At 39.4% G+C, this 19,106-nt stretch overlaps 1 protein-coding gene across 8 annotated transcripts in view; it reads right to left on the bottom strand.

The window, feature by feature from the left end:
• The window catches only part of PKP4 (plakophilin 4), a 239,611-nt gene extending 229,473 nt beyond the window's left edge, over positions 1–10,138 (bottom strand). For 7 of the 8 annotated variants that reach the window (XM_054562436.1, XM_054562431.1, XM_054562437.1 and 4 more), the window contains exon 1: positions 10,026–10,138. The gene's annotated coding sequence lies outside the window, so the exon portion shown is untranslated. Of the gene's footprint in view, positions 1–8,938; positions 8,998–10,025 lie in introns of those variants that run through there. The other variant, XM_054562430.1, reaches the window with a different exon arrangement.
• Positions 10,139–19,106: the final 8,968 nt, after the last annotated feature.

The raw sequence follows: 19,106 nt of genomic DNA, 5'->3' as shown, positions 1-19,106 counted from the left end.
TATTTACTAGTTCACAAAAGGCAAGGATATGGAAAGTTTGCTCAATGTCACATTGCCAAAGCCTGGCCAAGCAAGCTGGTCTTGGCCCTTGATGGCTGCATATGAATAGTTTGAGAAAGTGTACTATGTAAACTTACCTCACCATAGTTATAATCCAAGCAATTATGGTTAAAATGAATGACTCAATCTGTTTAAAATCTGATAATAATGTTTTAGTAAGGAATTTGATATAATGAATTATTTATCCAGCAAGTTGTATTACAAAGGTAATATTTTTTGACAGTGCAGTTTTTTTCCACTGAAACAGGCATGATAAATCTTTTTGAGGCTCCTTGTAAAACCAAACAATTTACAAAAGCAGTTTACAAAAGGAAAGAGGGCCCATATTAGACAGAGAAATTATCTAAGAGTAGTATGCAAAGGTATGCCAAAACTACAGTTCAACATTCATTCATTCATTTAAGGTATTTAGAAAAAAATAGAGGCCAAGAGAAGTCATGTTAGAAGACTAAGTCCCTACTATCAAGTTAGCTCAGGGAAGGAGGCAATGGGAACATGGATCCAATATACTACATTTACATTTTAGGATGGTGGATTTACAGATTATGTTGCTTCTATGGGAACTGTATTCAGAGTTCCAAACAAGTGACTCTCAAAAAATATTTTGGAAGAATGGATGCTTGCCAATATAATGTCCAAAAATTTCAGTCTGACATATCTTTCATCTGCTGAGAGTTTGAGTTATACTTTTAACAGCTGAGTTCTTTATCACAGGTCTCAAAATAATAGCAGTTCTTGAGACTGTCAAATTGGGTTTTCTGATTCCTTTTTCAGTGCTTTTAAAAAATTGACTTTGTTGCTTATTTAGTCATTGACAAATTGAGAATAAGTGGAAAATTCCCATCAGTGCATCAGTCTGAGATTCAAGGTAAGATTCAATGAGATCATTTATTCTAGCAGATGTCAAAAGAGATTTTCAAAACATTCTTCTGTTTGTTCATAACAACAGAAGAGAATGTTTGCAATAACAGATAATGAGTTTGGACTTACAAAGGCACATAAATTGCATAAAGAAAAGCACAAAACACAACACAATAAACCAAAGTACTGCTGTATGAAAATAAAAATAAGAACTTACTTAAATAATAAGTCTTGAGGCATAAATTAAGGTTCTTCATAAATAATGCATTTTCATTGTGATCAATTATTTTACATAAGCTATGTGGTAAAGTACTCCAAGAAAAATAACCAAAATAATCAAGTTCATGATCAAAGCCTTTTCTGACATCACTGTCTTATCACTGGTAAGGAGCACCTTTTCAAAAGTAGGCCTTTTCCAAAGAAAGCCACTCAGCGTTAATGCAGCTGTCTATCTATATTTCAATAATGTATCAAGTAAGCCATACCTGAAAAGTAGGTTTAGCTAAAACCTTGTTAATACAAAATCATTTACAGCTCATCCTTAACACTCACAGAACAATTTTACATATTTATTTATATACGAAAGTTTTCTAGGACAATTTTTTTCCAGTTCACGTATCCTATCTTTCCCAATGACATTGAAAACATCAGATTCCTCAAAGGTGGAGACTCACAATACTATATCTAACTCAGATTGCAAAACTCCCTGGGGAAAATTATTTTTTGTCCATGAGGTCTAGCACAATCTGATATGGAGCAAGGGACTAATGAACATTGTTGGATTCAAATGAAAGACGTATCTTTTAAAATAAAGAGTTATCTAAAACATAACACAATACTTCACACAAAGTAGGACTCCAGCAAATATGTGAAGCACTAATTGTGTTCATTTCCTAGCTTGGATGCCTGATGGTACTCAGGAAGAAGATTACTTCAACCGATACTACTCTTTGTTTCCCATTGAATCGAGGGTACAGGTATCAGAAAAAATGACGCACTTCAATGCAAAGTGGTTATTACAGGTTTCCATTTTACAGGAGGGTTTACAATTCTCATGAAAGTATGGAAACCAAAGACCCTGTTCAAGTGTTTACTTTGATCATGACACCAAAAATTCATTTAATATTGCATACATTAGTAGTATAATTGATTCTTTTTGTTGTATTAGCAAAGGGAAAAAGGCAGTATCAATGTTTTAAAACTACTCTTTATGAATGTATACATATGTAAATTCTATAGGTATTAGTCCCCCCCCCCCATCCCCACCCATGTAGGGGATGGCAGAATCTAGGGGAAACTGTTTTTTTAAAAAAATAAAACACACACATACAAATCCACGAGCACTAATCCTAGTAATATGCCATCTTGTTGAACTCCATCACATTTTCTGAACACTGGCAGATAGTCTATACACAACAAAGGAAAAGTACCTATATACTATAATGAGATATGGACCAGGGAATTTCTATGAACATAAAAAGTACTGCTGGAAAAGTAACCTATTTTCAGAGGAACAACTGTTTCAGTTATTTAATTTCTCCGAGGGCAAATCAAACCAAAGCAAATAGTAAGTGGGTGTCTCTCATTTTAGGAACACTAGTCTGCTCTAACTACCACCTATATTCCACTTCTACTTTTATTCAACTTTTGGAAAATTTAACTTCAATCATAGGCTAGGCCTCAAATGTGCAAAACAGACTGGCTGTTAACGAATGAATCCAAGAGGGTAGCCACTGACCCAGCCAGTATGGAGTCAGTTTGGCTCCAACACACATTTTTAGGAGCTGAACGTTTCATGTATAAAACTTGAATTTTCCCTCTAATCCTGAAGGGTAAATTGCAATCAATTCTTGAGGAGAAGACACGTACATTCTTGCTCAGGAAAAAAAAAAAAAAAATGTAGCCAAATGTGAATGCTTGATGTTCTAAGAGTAGAGAAATATGAGTACCCGAAGGACTCTAGAGAGAATCTAGGCCTAACTCTTTCATTTTATAAATGAGAAAACTAGAGTTCAGAGGAGCTGAATAACTTGCTCAAGGGATGAACAGTCAGGACTGGTACTAGAGCCTCTAGATATCTAGTAAACCACTATCTGTTAGTTTACATCATTTATCTTCCAAATTTCTCTTCTAGTTTTTCTTGCTTTGGTAGTTTCCTGTCAATTCAGTTGTGATTAATTTTGGACAGAAAAGGTAGCTGAAAGAGTTAATTTACAAGCTGTATTTTAGTCCATAAATGATTGACACTTTCTAGCATCTTCATGGATTGAATTACAAAGAGATGATATAAAATGCTACTTAGAATTACAAACGCAATGGTTGTATACATGTTTAAAAGGTACGTTTTAAATTTTGCAAGTGTTTCCACTTCTGGCTCCTGTAATATGATACTACCAATCTTTACTTTTTAAACTTTGCAGTTTATTAAAGTGTGTTCACTCAAACCTCCTATACCTGATGGTTCATTTTATTTACATGCCTCTAACAACTGCTACCACAAGCTGTAACTTCCCTATTTTAAAAAGGCCCTCATTACTTGGGGTGGTGAACAAAAAATACAATATGCAGATGTTGTATTATAGAATTGTACACCTGAAACCTATATAATTTTATTAACCAATGTCATCCCTGTAAATTCAATAATAGAGGGGAAAAAAAGCAAATAAAGGCCCTTGTTTGATTTACAGTATTTTGCTGGATTCTCTTTCTTACAGACATCCTCTTGCAAACTATGAAACTCATAATAATTTTTCTTTAATAGCTTATTTCTTCCCTGAAATATCCTGCTTAGATTCATAATCATAGTGACTAGGATCACAGAAAGCAAGCCAGTAATTTGCCTGGCATATAGTAGCTGCTACAGAAAGCATCATTAAGTATCACAATGTAAGGATAAAAACAATGACATATATATTAGCTCATTTAGTGTTTGCAACAACCATGAGGTGGATACTTTAATTGTTTCACAGCAAAGTAAGATCTAAAGAGATTATATAATTTATCAGGTTAAACACTTAACAAATAAAAGTGCCAGAATTGAACTATGACAGTGGCTGCTAACTACAACACCTCACTGTCTTAAACACATTTAATGTGCTTCATTTGGTGTAATGGTGAAACCTGCCCCCCCGCCGCCCCCCTTCCAAGACCTTCCTTGCTTAAACCACCAGTTAATCTTGGACTGGCGTGGGGGGCAGACAGAAAGACCAGGAAAATATTATGTGCTTTATTCCCTTTCCCTCACTTTCTAAAATGACATTTTAAAAAAATCTATTTAAGATGAATATGAAAGATAGTCAAAAGTCTCAAAAGAGAACTCCAACTTCCTTTTTGCTATGATTTGGGTTAGGATAGGTAAGAAGACTGATTACATCCATGAATGCTTAGGAAACTTTTTCTTAAAAAAACTAAAAGACACTGAGGACTTTGGGAAAGCTATAACCAAATGTTATATGGTTTGCCAAGGTCATAAGGTTTAGCAGCAGGTCTTCTAATTTCTGGCTTAGGATGCTTTTCATATTCCTCTCGTGTGTAATTTAAGAGAGAGCTTATTATAGTGGATAGAATTTCAGACATCACCTACCCAGTGTCTTAAAAGTCTATTTGTAAATAGGTTGCTGGTGTCTATGAAAACCTGTATTCCAAGTTCCAGGCCAGGCCCCCAAAGCTTGCATGGTATCCTGACAGCCACATTTCAACTACATGTTACCTAACTTTCATATATAATTTTATGACAAAAAAAAAACACAGCCTCTCTAAATTCAACCTGGAACATTAGGCACCAACTTCTATATTCTATGTAAATGGCACCCAAAAAGGGGCTTTCTCTGTCTCTCCAGATGCATTGGTGGTGGCGGCAGGGGTGGAGGTGGGGGGGTGTGTGTGGGGGGGTGTGTGTGTGTGTGTGTGTGTGAGTTGGGCAGGGGTGGCAGGGTACCAGACAGGAAGGGGATCCAGATTCTGGAAGATCAAGAAAACTCTCTGGAATATTTGCAAATCACTAAATTTATATTTAATAACTATAGAAGTCAAACATGCCTTGCTGTTGAAAAAAGAAGGTTACCAGTGCCCCTCCCCGCCCCCATCATTTGCGAGTTCTGAACTCTGTGAGGGCTACATAATATATGCCTACAGGGATAGGCATCTCCCCAATCAGCAGGAAAAATGCCTCACAAAAATCACATGCTTTAAAATAACTGACGTTTCCATATTTTAATTTATATATTTTATAGTATTAAAGATTTAAATCCAAACTCTAATGACATTTTATCATCTGCTATAAATCATTATATGAGCTATAACAAACTATAATAGTATCAAGACCATGAAAAATAAAATGATCAGCAATGTAGTTGACATTTATTGCTGTATCAAATAAAAGGAAACTTAAATTATACAAAGGAAAAAAAACAGACCAATGGCAAATGAAATGTCTGCAACAGTCTAAGTTTAATAGAAGTCTGCCATCATGCAAAAATTTAGTTATGGTAGCCTAGCACCCAAAAGATTAACATAATTCCACTGAATTATTGAAGTAGCAATGTGAGCAACATTTGAATATTGTACAACATCTCAACTGAAACCAGTAAGTAAATGAATTATTGCTCTTTGTGATTTAAGGCGTGACCTTCTTACCCTCCATTGAACTGACCTGCTGACTGTTATCATCACACTTACTGGCAGTATATGAAACCTTACATTCAGGTATGCTTAGTCCCTTCTTCCCTTCCTCCCTCCCTCCCTACCTCTCTCTATTAATATTTGTAGTCACAGTTTAGATGATAAAACAGTTAATTTGCCAAACATATCCAGTCTACTGGCATTGTGTTTCACATCCTTCTTCCCTGGTCGGTGCAGAAAAGGCAATACAAACTATTTTAACACATTGAAGAAGTAATTATCTCCCAATACACTGAAGGTGTGAAGGCAATTCCCAAAGTGACATACAATTCCATGGATGTTTATGCCCTAGAATAACCTCTACTTTTATCTTCCAGTGAAGTATGAAAGTATGTTGTCCATTTTAGAATTAAGTAATTTAGGGATTTACCTTTTGATTGAAATAGAAAAAAAACATTATAGAGCATTCTCAAAATATCTTAATATTTCAAAGCATTAAGGTGAGAGAGACTGGACTTACCAAGTGATTGGCATCATCCAGGGTATGAAAACTCTCTATTTAAATCAATTCCACCCTGGCTGGTGTGGCTCAGTGGACTAAGGGCTGGCCTGGGAACCAGAAAGTCACCAGTACAATTCCCAGGCAGGGCACATTCCTGGGTTGCAGGCCAGGTTCCCAGTTGGGGGTTTGTGAGAGGCAGCAGATCGATGTCTCTCTTACACATCCATGTTTCTCTTCCTCTCTTTCTCCTTCCCTTCCCCTCTCTCTAAAAATAAATATGTAAGACCTTTAAATCAATCTCTGGTCAACAGCAAGGAAATCATTCAGTTTTAAAATTGGTGATAATTCAATTTTTAGAAATTCTGTGGACTGAAAGTTTTTAATTAAATTTGCTTTCCCAATTTGTATAGCTCAGGGGAGAAAAAAAAAAAAAGGAAATTGTTCTTCTGGCCCTGGCTGGGTAGCGTTGTCCCAATATGCCAAGGCTATGGGTTTGATTCCTGGTCAGGGCACATACAAGAATCAACCCATAGATGCATAAATATGTGGAACAACAAAATCTCTCTCTCTCTGAAATCAATTTTTTAAAAAAAGAAAGAAGGAAAACTGCATTCCTGACTTAATTTAGACTTAATCCAAATACTCAAAGTCTTACAATTGCTAGTTTTTATTTAACTGAGTTTGGTAATAGATTCTTTAAATTCAAATTAGGATGTTAGAACTAGTCATTGAATTAGATTTGGTTTATTCAGCTTGTAAATACAGCAATAACGTAATTTTCTCCTCTCTGGGTGAATGCTAACTAGCTGCTCCCATTTGCTATTTCACCTTCTCTTATGCTTTCCAGTACAACCCTGCTCCCCTATCTCCCTTCGAATAAAGTGTAAGAAATAAGATAACTGGACACTCAGTTCTCCCATTTAGAATCTTCAGTATAACATATAAAATATGAAATGCCACACCTTTCTTCTTACATAATAGTGGAAGATGGGGAAATAATGTACTTCACAGTCAAACACAGTTTATATTGTTTTTGTGAACAATAATTTGTTTTAAACTTTGTCTCTTCAAATATCTGTAGCTAATAGAGCATACTTCTAACTGAAAGCCTGCCTTTTCTTGAATGGGTATAACTACTTGCACAGCCAATCCTTTATATACATTATGTATACACTCGAAGGGGTTATTTCAATTTCCAATGTGACAGAAAAGCTAAATGTGCTTTTACTTTCTAATCTTCACATCAAATCAAATTAGCACGTGTTAAACTCCGCTGTAATATATTGTTACATAATAAATTTCCTGTTGACATCTACAAATATCTCCCAATATCCTGCACAGTGTTGCTAACTACAATTTAGAGCAGCGATTTCCAACCTTTTTCATCTCATGGCATACATAATTACTAAAACTCTGCGGCACGCCAAAATATATATTTTTTGTCGATCTGACAAAAAAAAATAAATACAATTTTGATTCATTCCCACCAAATGGCTACTGTTGTATCGGCTGTTGTCATTTCTTCATTTGGCAATTTAAAGGGAAAAGAGGTCAGTGCCCCTGAGTAAACAGTCAGGTATTGCATGTGTTAAAAATTCCTGCAGCACACCAGTGTGCCGCTACCCATCAGCTGAAAATCGCTGATTTAGAGTTTAAACCTCTAAAATTAGAAGGTACACTTATTAAAGACATACCTGCAAAACAAAACAATGTACAAGCCAAAAGACACAACCTTTCTCAGTGCAAAGGATTTTATTTTCTTTTTCCCTTTTCCTCCTTTCCACTAGGTCCTTAACTAAAAGATGCTCATCTCATACTTTTCAATGCCCTTGATCCAAGCACAGTAAGAGTTGGAAAGCAGCTGGGCAATCTACTTATTACATGCCTGAATCTGATACAAAAAAACCAAGTGCAGAGAGGCTTATAGTAAACTCAACCTTCAAAGCAAACTGTGTAACACACAATAGTATGCTTTTCAACACCCAGAATCACTTATTTTTGAACATCAGTGGCTTTCATTTTCATGTTGCCATCTTCCATAACTGTTTTACAGGTACCAGAAATGAAGATACTTCTATAGCAATATGCTGCATTCAAAAAGAGAAACAGTCCTTTACTTTCCCGTTTAAAAGAAAAGAATCTACTGTCAAAAATGTGCTTTTCTGCATTAGGAAAAATAAAATTTAATCAAAATATATACTAATCATTTTTTATGTTACACATAATTACTGTTCCTTAAAAGTTGTAGGGGTTTATTTATTTTTCAAACTCAGTAACAAAAAGAGAAAGAACTGCGACCTCAACTAATAAATTACATCTTTAAATATACATGATTGTGTTGTCCCCGTGTTACTTTCAATGGTAACTGACACGCCCCGAATTTAACTGTACCAGACAGTTCTATCTGTCCCATCGCTGACCAAACACTGCTTCTCTGTTTCTATTCATTATGTATTATAAGAGGGCTAAGCACAGACCAGTATGACGAGAAAAAAAAATTACAATTCTTATAGCAAAGTGATGCATTCAAGATCTCTTTTGCAATACATCCCCGTCCATGAGCATTAACAGACATTTTTTGATAGAGCTGCAAGCTCATTACTCTAAGACCTTCGGCATCCTTTCCTGCAGGTTTTCAGAAAACCCTCGGGGCGGGGGGGAAAGACAGGCGCAATTCAAACCCTGCAAACCAAACTTGCCAAGAGCCTTGTGCAATGATCAATAACCTTGGCTACACTGCCATCGCCCCCCAATTCACAGTCCTGGAGACCAATGCAGCAAAAACCAAGACGAAAGGCTAGCTGAAGCCAAACAGAACTGCCGCGCTTCCTCTCCGCCGCCCTCTCTGCCGCATGGAGACAGGCATGGGGAGGAGAGGAGTCGAGCGAGCCTCACCAGCTCCGAAGATGCTCCGGTGACCTCTGGCTGCGCGGCGGGTGCTGGGCCAGGAAGACGCTAGTGCAGCCGCGGCGGGCCCTGTGGACTATGCCCCTGGTGCATTCCTTGCATTCCTGCACAATCTGTCGCCAGCCGAAGAGCCCGTGGCGTGCGTCCCTGCCCCCCGCCCGCACACAGACACCTGCCTATTGCTGCGCCCCGAGCGGCCACGGCTGCCGCGGCGCATCCACTGCCCGCGCTCGCTGTGTGTCGCACTCAGTCAACATGCAGCCAAATCCCGGCCCCGCCGCTCATCTCCTTGCTTCCTCGGGAGCAGAAAAAAAAGAGAGGTTCGGCCGGGCAGCCCCAGCGCCGGGAAGGGACACCCGATCTGCCGGGGGGTGCGCAGGTCCGCTTCAACTCCAGGCAGGGAGAGGAGGAAGCGGCGGCGCAGGAGGAGAGCCAGGGAAGCTCGGGCTGGGGAACCGAGAGGGGTGGAGCGTGAACACCAGCCGAAAGGAGAGAGGGGCGCCCTGGACAGAGCGGGGTGGACAGGACTCCAGGGGCAAATGCGAGACAGCGTAGGCAGAAGAGACGTGGAAGGAAGGGGAGGGGGCCAGGATGCAAGATCTGGGGCGAAAGGGACGAACAGACGGCCTCGAAAGCCGGGAAAGGCGGGCGCCTCGGGGTGTTGGGGGCTAGGGGCCGAAGTGCCAGGCGGGCAGGAGCGGGGAAGCCTCCGGGCAGACGTCCAGGAGGCCTCAGCGTGGTGTTCAAGTTCGGGGCTGGGGGCTCTGGATCCGAAAGGAGCAGCATGGACAGGGGTAGTGAGTGGCGTGTAGAGGAGACCCGAGGAGAGGAATCACCGGGAAAACCAAATGGAAGGTGAAACTTGTGCGCCTGCCGGGGGGAGGGGAGCAGGCAGACGAGTGCGGGCAGGAACACGAGGCGGGGCAGGAAAGCCTAGGCGGCCGCGAGGCGGTGGGGCCGGAGTAACGGGAGGGAGGCGCCCGCACCCCTCGCAGGCAGGTTCGGGATGGGGAGTAAGGGCCGGGATTCTCGCGGGCAAGAGTCTCCGCGCCCTCCCACGAGCCCGCACACTTACTTTCTAGGTTAGGCAGTGGCCGTCGTTGCTCCAAGGATGAGGGACATCAGCGTCGAAGGGTCGCCGCTGCGACACCCGAAAAATTAAAAAAGTGCCGCGGCCGAGCTGCTGCCCGCCCCTCCCTCCCCCACCCGCCCCCTCCCCCGAAGCGGCTCTCCCACCACCCCCGGCGGCGGCGGTGGCCAACTTGCCCCTCTACCCCGTGCCCATGATACTGCCTCCGCAGCCGGCAGCCACAAGACTCAGCCCCGGAGCCCCCTCTACTGCCCAGAGGCCGCCGCCGCCGCCGCCGCCACCCGCCCAGCCGCCAGCCCGCCTGCCCAGTCAGCCCTAGACTCCCGGGAACGTCAGCACGCCGCCGTCTCCGGACCCGCTCCCTGCCAACCCAATTGGTCGGGAAAAAAAGACTGGCCCTCCCCATTGGCCCGGCCCGCATATTGAACGGGCCAATGGGAACTACGGTTTCAGGTCGCCATAGAGACCGATGCTGTTAAGAGTGAGGGCCTGGAGAAGGTGGGGAGTTAGGGTGAAAGTGTCTCTGGTTTTGGGCGCGGGAAGCAGTGGGCAAAAGTAAGGGGCATTCCCGGAAGGGTCTCTGTAATCTGGTGCAGCTTTTGCTTCGCCTTCCTGTCAGCTCCAGCTATAAAAGGTAGGGTTTGTCCCCTGGCGTCAGAGGCAGGAACAGGTTGAGCCCCAAAGGGAATACTCGAAGGTGAAACGTTTAGGCGTGGGCGTTTCAATATTCCTGAGTCTGGGAAGCCCGTGAGGCTATGCCCTTTGACCTTTGACATATGTGCATCTTCTGCTACTTCAGGTGAGTTTACACCTCATCCCTTAAATCGCTGCTGCTTGACGTCACTGAAACTCTTCAATTTTACTTGTTCATCCCAACCACTTTCCCTTCGCTGGGGCAGATCTTGCCAAAATTTTTGTCTTCAAGCTTATAGCCCTACCTAAAGGATACTCAAAAAGGATATCCTTTGGATGATATTTTGGTAAGGAAACTGGCTGAAGTATTGTGTAATGGATGTCATCGGCTCAACACTTAAGATAATGTGTTTCCCGCTTCCTAAAGCAAACCTCTCATCTGTCTGTTGAAAGATATTTATTAAACACCCATCTGTGTGTGCATTCTGGACTGTGAGCTTGACAGGTGTTTGCTCTTTCCCTTCAGAGGTTATAGGGTGGGGAAAGACGGATGACAGAGTCAGTCCATGCTTCTGATTATTTCACAAGAGAGTAAAGGAAATAGATTACAGTTGGTGGGTTTTGTTTTCTGGGCGTGTTCCAGTTTATCTCTAAATTTGGTAAAGAACAATGAGCTGTGGAAACAGTACACACAAAAATGCTGTGCTTTAATAAGCTTTTATTTAAAGCTACTTGGTATAAGTTTGTCAATACCAATTGTTTTTTTTTGTAAATCACTTTCACATTTAGATATGGCTATCAAAGTGTGACTTTATGAATATATTCGGCTTTCAAGCATTATGTTGCTCTACCATATATCCACTGGTATTCTTAGGTTCCATCCCATGGTGATTTTGCTGTTTTTATACTAATCTATTTAGTAAGAAGACCATGTTTACATTACTGCCCTTCAAGTTGGGAGGACCATATCGGACTTATAATTGGAAATTATAAATATTTTGTTGACAGAAACAGATTAATGTGTGCAAGACACATATGTCTAACTACCGTCCTGAGTTTTAAGTTGGATAGTATGCTGTTTTCTGTTTTTTATGTTACTGTATTTGAAGATTATAAACATAGATAAGAATTATTAATATGGAACCTGATTGCAAAAATATTTTTCACAATTTGTAGTAAAATTTAAACTTAGTTAACAATTCTATGCAGGGTTGGACTGCAGAACAAAACAACTGAATATGTAGATGTTCCCCCTAAATATTTCCTGAATTAGAAAGGAATCACCAGGAGCCATGGAGTGTTGTCTCCTGCTTTGCCTTCATGGAAATTAGACCATCATGCTTTTTATTTCTGGCTTTTTTGGTGTTTATTTATAGGAGAACGGAAAAAATAAAATGCAAATTTTTATAAGATTCACCTTCGATGTACTAACAAGATACCAATGATTTTGTTTTTTAAAAACATGTAATAATACTCGATAAAAGGAAGATGTGTCTAATGGAAAGGGAAAAAATGATGTTTTCTTGCCTTAGGCTAGCATGGAAAGAAGAAAACAAGAACTAATTGATTTTTTTACTCTAATAATCTTTTTGTGTTTTTTCTCAAGTCATATGTTTGAAGAGTGTTTTGCTATTTTGTATTTTGTGTTTGTAATTTAAAATGTTACTAAAATCCACCCTGAGTAATGTCCCCTAAAATGTTTTCATTCAACATTGTATTTTCTTAATTGTTATACTCATTTAAAAGGTTTCTTTTGAACTTGCTCCTGTACTACCAAACATTGCTGGATAAGGTTAAAAATTTTTGTTCACTAAAAATTTATGCTCTCTAGACTTGGCTGGGTGTTTAATGATTATCTAAATTCCTTTTCTCATCAGAAGACTGATTATCCAGATGCTTATCCAGGGCTTTTCTCCCAAACCTGTTCTATTTCTGCTATCCATAAGCCACCACTGTACTTGGTCTTCTTCCAGTTCTGCAAATGATTTTGCTTCATAACTTGATTGAAGCACCCACTGTCAGCTTCCTCACCCCACCATCAGATTCCTTTAGTTGCAGTTTTTTCACTTCATCACTTCCATCAGTCCTGGCTGAGAAGGGGTATCCACCCTTCTTTTCAAAGCTCATATTCTACTTGTGCTTCTAAACATGGTCATCCTTACCCCTCCACAATTTTGCTCTGCTGATTATAATTCCTCTTAGGTCATGTATTACCTCTTTTCCCCTAATTTTTTTTCCCCTACGCTTTAAAAACATCTCCTTTCTATCCTACCTCCAACTCCACCTATTGGCATTTTCTTTCCCCTAATAGGAGTCCCAAGGGAATTTCTTGAGGCTTCTATTTTTTCAACTCCAATGTTATGAAGTTTTAATACAACGAAAATGACTGTGAAGATGGTGCTCTTTCTCCTCAAAATCCTACCTTATTTTGCCAATAAAGTTCTCCTACAAAATTGCCCTTCTCTTGCAAATTGCAACGCTGAAATTCCAGATTTCCGGGAAGGGTAGAAACCATATTCTCCCACCCCAGGGGTCCAGAGAAATGCAAATGATCTACAAGAGAAGGGGAAGCTTTTATCTGCTGGCTACACCACCTTGGCAGGTCTAACTACTGGGAAGTAAGAGTGGGAAGAGGGCCTGAGGGCAAGCTAGAAAGGTTAGAAGGAAGGAAGAGTGGTTTCTGCTCAGGCTGACCGAGGCCTAGAGCAAGTTAGAAATGTTGGAAAGAAAAGAGGAAATTTGGTGAGCTCCACCCTCAAGAACAAACATAAAGAGCACAAATCTGAGTGAACTTTTCAGCTTCCAACCCAGAAAGAAGTCAACCTGAACCTTTCATGATTATGAAAATTTTGTAATTTTCCAATTTTCGTTTTCATATTAGCAGAGGCAGTAAGGAAAAGGAGACAGCAGAAACACTGTCTCTTCTCATTCTATGTTATAGAGAGGAGGTGGAGGCAGTGAAGATAGTAATTCCAAAAAGTACACTGATCATTGACATGGTTTTGTTTTTACAAAGGAATGTTAAAACATAGGCAGGTTGCCAATGAAGGAAAGTAAGCAGTGAATAAACTGGTCCCAAGAAGGGATGCTAGGCCTTATATGCTTAGGATTCCAGAATTGACTGTGCCCCACCTCCAGCCCATTCTCTGAACTTGTAAACCTCACCTGTCCTTACAGGTGCAGCCCAATAGTTCCCTTATCCAATAATAAAGACTTTTCTGAAAATTTCCTGACCTTACCCCACTCTAGAAGGGATGATTTCTGCTTTAGTATGTTTTTGTGGCACTTAACACTCTCTACCCCAAGCAATACTTTGCGTGTGAACCTTCTCCCTAGAGGATAGGATCCATATTGTAGTCAAGACTATATTCTTCAGTGTGCTTTAGACTACTGAAGTGCTTCCCACACTAAGGAGAGCCAATATTCATTAGTCCTTTTTTTTTTTTTTTTTTTTTTTTTTTTTTAGCCCTTGGAAGAATTTGACTTCCAACAATGAAAAATTGGAACCAGTCATACTGGGAAGTAATTAGAAAAATATGGGACTAGAGGTTCACTGTGGAAAAAGTGAGGTAATGTGTGGCAAAGTAGAGGAGAAGTTTTTGCCATGTAGCGTTGTGAGAGAGAAAAGGCCTCAAATCTTATCTCTGCCAGGACTTATCTGAACCCCTGTATGAGGGAGGGGACCTGTGTGATAAGGACTGGTTGCATCTTCTTTGGCATGAAGATACATTCAGGGCTAAGGCTATAAAATTCTATGTATGGAGGGAAAGCAGTTGAAACTCAGCTTTGTCAAGCAGGTTAAATAAGGGTCACCTACATTTTTTCCATTTGAAACATTCAGGTTGCTCTGTATTTTGGAACACTGTAGAATCATGAGAATTTAACAACTTCATAAAATTAAAAAGGCTTCAAACACCTGTTAAGTATAACAGACATGTCTCCAAGTACCTACATCTATAATGCTTGATGTTGGCTGCCCTTCATGTTTCATGATCTTGCATCTAACCATGGTATCAGCCCTGGTGAGGAGATGATTCAAATGTAGTCAATTCATTGGCTGACCATTGACCCATAACCTGTAATAGTGCCAAACAAATTTTTCATCTGGGAATTTGGAATTGAGAGAGCAAGTGAGCCAGAGAGAGCAACTGCCTTCTTTGGTCCTGACATTTTCTGGGTTGCTATTCTCTCCGTGAAGCCAGAATATACTTCATTTTTTATTGTTCCATAAGATTTCTGTTTCTTATAATCATCCTAAGCTATTCTCTTTTTTTTTCTGATTTACCTTTAGTGAGTATCTGTTCCCTACAATCAAAAGGTTTCACTAAAATATTATGGCAATACTTTACAAAAAAACAAAACATATGTTATGGCTATTTTTTGGACTATGAAGAGCAACAGTCTGAAAATTTCTAATGGGCAAAGACTAGGAAGTGAATGATCTAATTCCAAATATCGCCAACCTAAGTTGAGTAAAAAAGCTTTATTTAGCTCTACTCCACAACCTCAAAGCCTTATATTCTTCAACTCTCAGTTCTCCTTTGAAGTTAGGAGGAAGAGAACTTTGAGAAGATGAGCAATATGATTGCTTTTTCAGGGTAGAATCATTTTGCCACACCATAGGAAGAATATATTATAATTTATATTTATTTTATACATTTATACTAATTTTTTAGGAACCAGGATAAAAAAATAAAAATGAAGTAGGAGAAATTATCAGAGACATCAATGATCAGTGGCCCCATAACTCAGGCAAAACAGATTATGAAATTTAGTTTCCAGCAATTAAATAAAGTCTTCCAGGAGGAAAACCAGACTTTGTCCAAAGTTGTTATAATAATATAATATCTAAAATATTCAGTTTTCAACAAAAAAATTATGAGACATGCAAAAAAATAAAGTATAACCCTAGTTCAAGAAAACATGTAGCAAACAGACAAGCTGAATGGATTTTGTTAGATTTAGTTGACAACTAATTCAAAACAGCTACTACAAATACATTGAAAAACTTGAAGGAAAAATGACTCAACAAATAGAGACTTGCAATAGAGAAGTAGAAGCTATAGAAAGTGCCAAATGGAAATACTAGTCCAAGAAGAAAATATCCAATCTGAAGAACAGAAAGGAAAAAAAGATTGAAGAAAAATGAACAGAGCCGCTGGCAGTTGTGGTATAGCTTGGAGAACAAAGAGGAAAGGATTGAAAAGGTATATAAAAATATTTGAAGAAGCAATGCCTAAAAGTTTCCAAATTTTATAAAAATTTTAATCCACAGATCCATGAAACTCAGTAATCCTAAATTGAATAAACATCAGAGCCACAACTAGGTCTGTTATAAATGTCTGAAAAACCAAAAATGAAAAATTTTGAAGCCACAAGAGAAAAACAACTTACCATGTACAAGGAAACCATGATAAAATTGACAGTTGACTTTTCAGAAACAAAAGAAACTAGAAGGCAGTGAAGGACATATCAAAGTACTAAGAGAAAAAATACCATCTCAATCAAGAATTCTATATCTAGCAAAACTTTCTGTCCAAAATGAAAGTGAATGTCCTCATAAACTGACCTCTGTTGAAAATGTGCTAATTGTTGAACAGGACCCAGATTTGAGTGAAGCCCAAAGCAAAAGAAGGCAGTCAGACAGAGGCAGGGAGTCTGGCAAGTCAATACTCTCCATTTGTGAAGCAGCTCTTAACTCAATTCCTATCCTGGAGCATCTGAGGTTCACCACACTAAATGTTACTTAAAATACTAGATTTGAAGTTCCTCTCCCAAAATAAATTCTTGGAAAATATTACCTCATTATTTTCTTAACTCCAAAGCTCTCTGTCTGCTTCATAAAAGTGACCAGAGCAGTGGCAAGAGAAAATACGTCACATTCAAGAGCCCTTTCTTCATCCTATCCTCCAACAATGATCCATGGCCCTTTCCATTCATGGGGTCCTGTTTCCTTTATACACCAGGTCAGCGGTCACCACAGAGCTTCCACACAGCTGGTTACAGAATTTGTGCACCTCTGGGGTTGGACTGGGGGAGCAAGTCAAGAACACCTGGTAGTACATCACTTTGTCAGGAACCAGAAGTCAAGAACTGTTATATTTTTCTTTACTGTAATAGATTTTTTAAATAATAAAAGAAAAATGATAAAAATGCATACAAAAAAGCAATTGATGCAAATATTCATGATAAAAATTTCTCAATAAATGAGCAATAGAAGGGAATTTCCTCAATGTGATAAAGTACATCTATGAAAACCCTCCCTCTAACATCACATTTGTGGTAAAAGACTGAATGCTTTCTAAGATTGAAAATAAAATGATTCCCACTGTCATAGTTTTTTTGTTTGTTTAAAATTATACTGGAGGTTTTAGCCAAGTAATAAGGGGAAAAAATAAAGGCATATAGATTTTTTTGGGAGGGTGGGGATTACAGCTATCTTTATTTACAGATAACATGATCCTATACATAGAAAATCCTAAAGATTTTTTTAAAAATCAGTAATACTAGGAGTAAGAAATGAATTAGGAAAGTCATAAAATGTAAGACCAATATACAAAAATCAATTGAATTTTTATGTGCTAGGAACTAGCAATTTGAAAATGAACTTTAGACAATAATTCCATTCATTATAAGATGAAAAAGAATATGCTACTTAGGAATAAATTTTAGAAAGAAAGTATAAGACCTCTGACCTATAGATTCAATGTGCTCCCTATCAAAATCCCAGCAAACACATTTAGTACAATACAAATTGACCATCCAGTCTTAAAATGGACATACATAAGAACAAAAAATCGCAAAAAACAACAAAGTCGGATGTCGCAGGGAGCGATGCGTTGCGGGGAGTGCTGTGGTGGAACGCAGGGCTCCTGGATCTGAGGGTTACTCTCCAGAGTCATCTGAGGAGGGAGCCAGGCTCTGGATCCCGCAGATTCCTTCCCAGGGTTGTCATGGATGGGGGGAATAAACATGTGTCGTCGCAAACACCTCTCTGTTTGCCAAGAGAGGGGACATGGCTCTTCCCTCTAGGGGAGAGAGGGCCCCGAACCCCCATGTCCAAAGGCTTTTATTGAGAACCCTGTGTGCAGAGGTATGCAACAAAGCTCATCAATCAATGTCAAAAGGCTATGTTTACAGCAAACAAATAGAGACAATTAAAGGATCACAAGAGATCTGCCTCAGGTCAGGGTCTATGAATAATGTAAATTTCCTTCCCAGTATGAGCCAGTTATCATGGCTTTTGAGGGAAGAACAAGCATGCTTAGAGGAACTTACTTGTAGGTCTGATTGTCCAGGGAACTGCCAGGTCCATTTTAGGGTGGTACCTGTTTTTAGTATTGTTTCAAGCCTCAGGCAGGCATGCGGGCGAGGCAGAGCCACCAAGAAATGAGGAGACTTCTTTAAGATAGAAGTAGGACTCCGGCCATGTCCACACTGAGCTGAGGGGTGTGGGCCTTTTTGCCCTTTCTCTGTGTCCCTCAAGTCCTTGTCTGCTGCCCACACCGGCCAATGTCTGTCATAGGTTGTCCCTCCTCTTGAGAGAACTTACCCGTCATCGACAAGCGACTATCACAGGGTCAAGCAGGGGGATGTGAGGGGGGATACCAGGGGGACAGGTTTCATCTCCTCAGTGGTGTGTTTTCCCAAGGCCTCCTTGATTATTTCCAGCCTTGGGGTCCTCTTGCCTGTTGGCAAGGCTACAGTCCCTGAAACCAGGCAGGGTGTTTCCCAACAGTCAGAGGGATTACAATATCTAATTTCAAAACATACTATAAAGTTAAAAAATAGAATACAGTATTGGCATAATTATATCCCTTTAGGTCAATGGAATAGAATAGAAGTCCTTATATTTCTATCAATTGATTCTAAACAAAGATGCCAGGGTACTTTAATGGCAAAAGGGGTACCTATTCAAGAAATGTTGCTGGGATAATTAGGCAACCATATGCAAAATAATGAACTTATACTCTACACAACAGAGAAAAATTAACAATATTCATCATAGACCTAAGAACTAGTTATGAGACTTCTGGAAGAAAACATAGAACGAAATCTCTGTGACTTAGCTTTAAGCAAAGATTTTTCAGATATGATGATACCACGTTGTGAAATTGATAAATGTGACTTAATAAAAAAAATAAAAGTTTTGTTCCTCAAAAGACAGTGTTAAATGAAAAGACAAGCTGCAGACTGCACAAGGAAAAAATATTTGCTAATCCTAGTAAAGGACATATCCTTATAAACATCAAAGTAAGAAAAGAAAGCAACTCAATTAAAAATGCACAAAGTATTTTAATAAACATTTCCCCAAAGTTATGCAAATGATTGGTTAAACACATGAAAAGATGCTCAACTAATTTGTCATTAGGGAAATGCATATTAAAACCACAATACAGTACCACTACACAACCACAAGAATGGGCATAGCAA

Source organism: Pteronotus mesoamericanus, unplaced genomic scaffold, assembly GCF_021234165.1.
Source record: "Pteronotus mesoamericanus isolate MK-2021 breed Mesoamerican mustached bat unplaced genomic scaffold, CSHL_Meso_final scaffold_651, whole genome shotgun sequence".
In the NCBI taxonomy this organism is placed as follows: domain Eukaryota; kingdom Metazoa; phylum Chordata; class Mammalia; order Chiroptera; family Mormoopidae; genus Pteronotus; species Pteronotus mesoamericanus.
The sequence above is the reverse complement of the archived record's forward strand: the minus strand, read 5'-3'. Positions and strand labels throughout refer to the sequence as shown.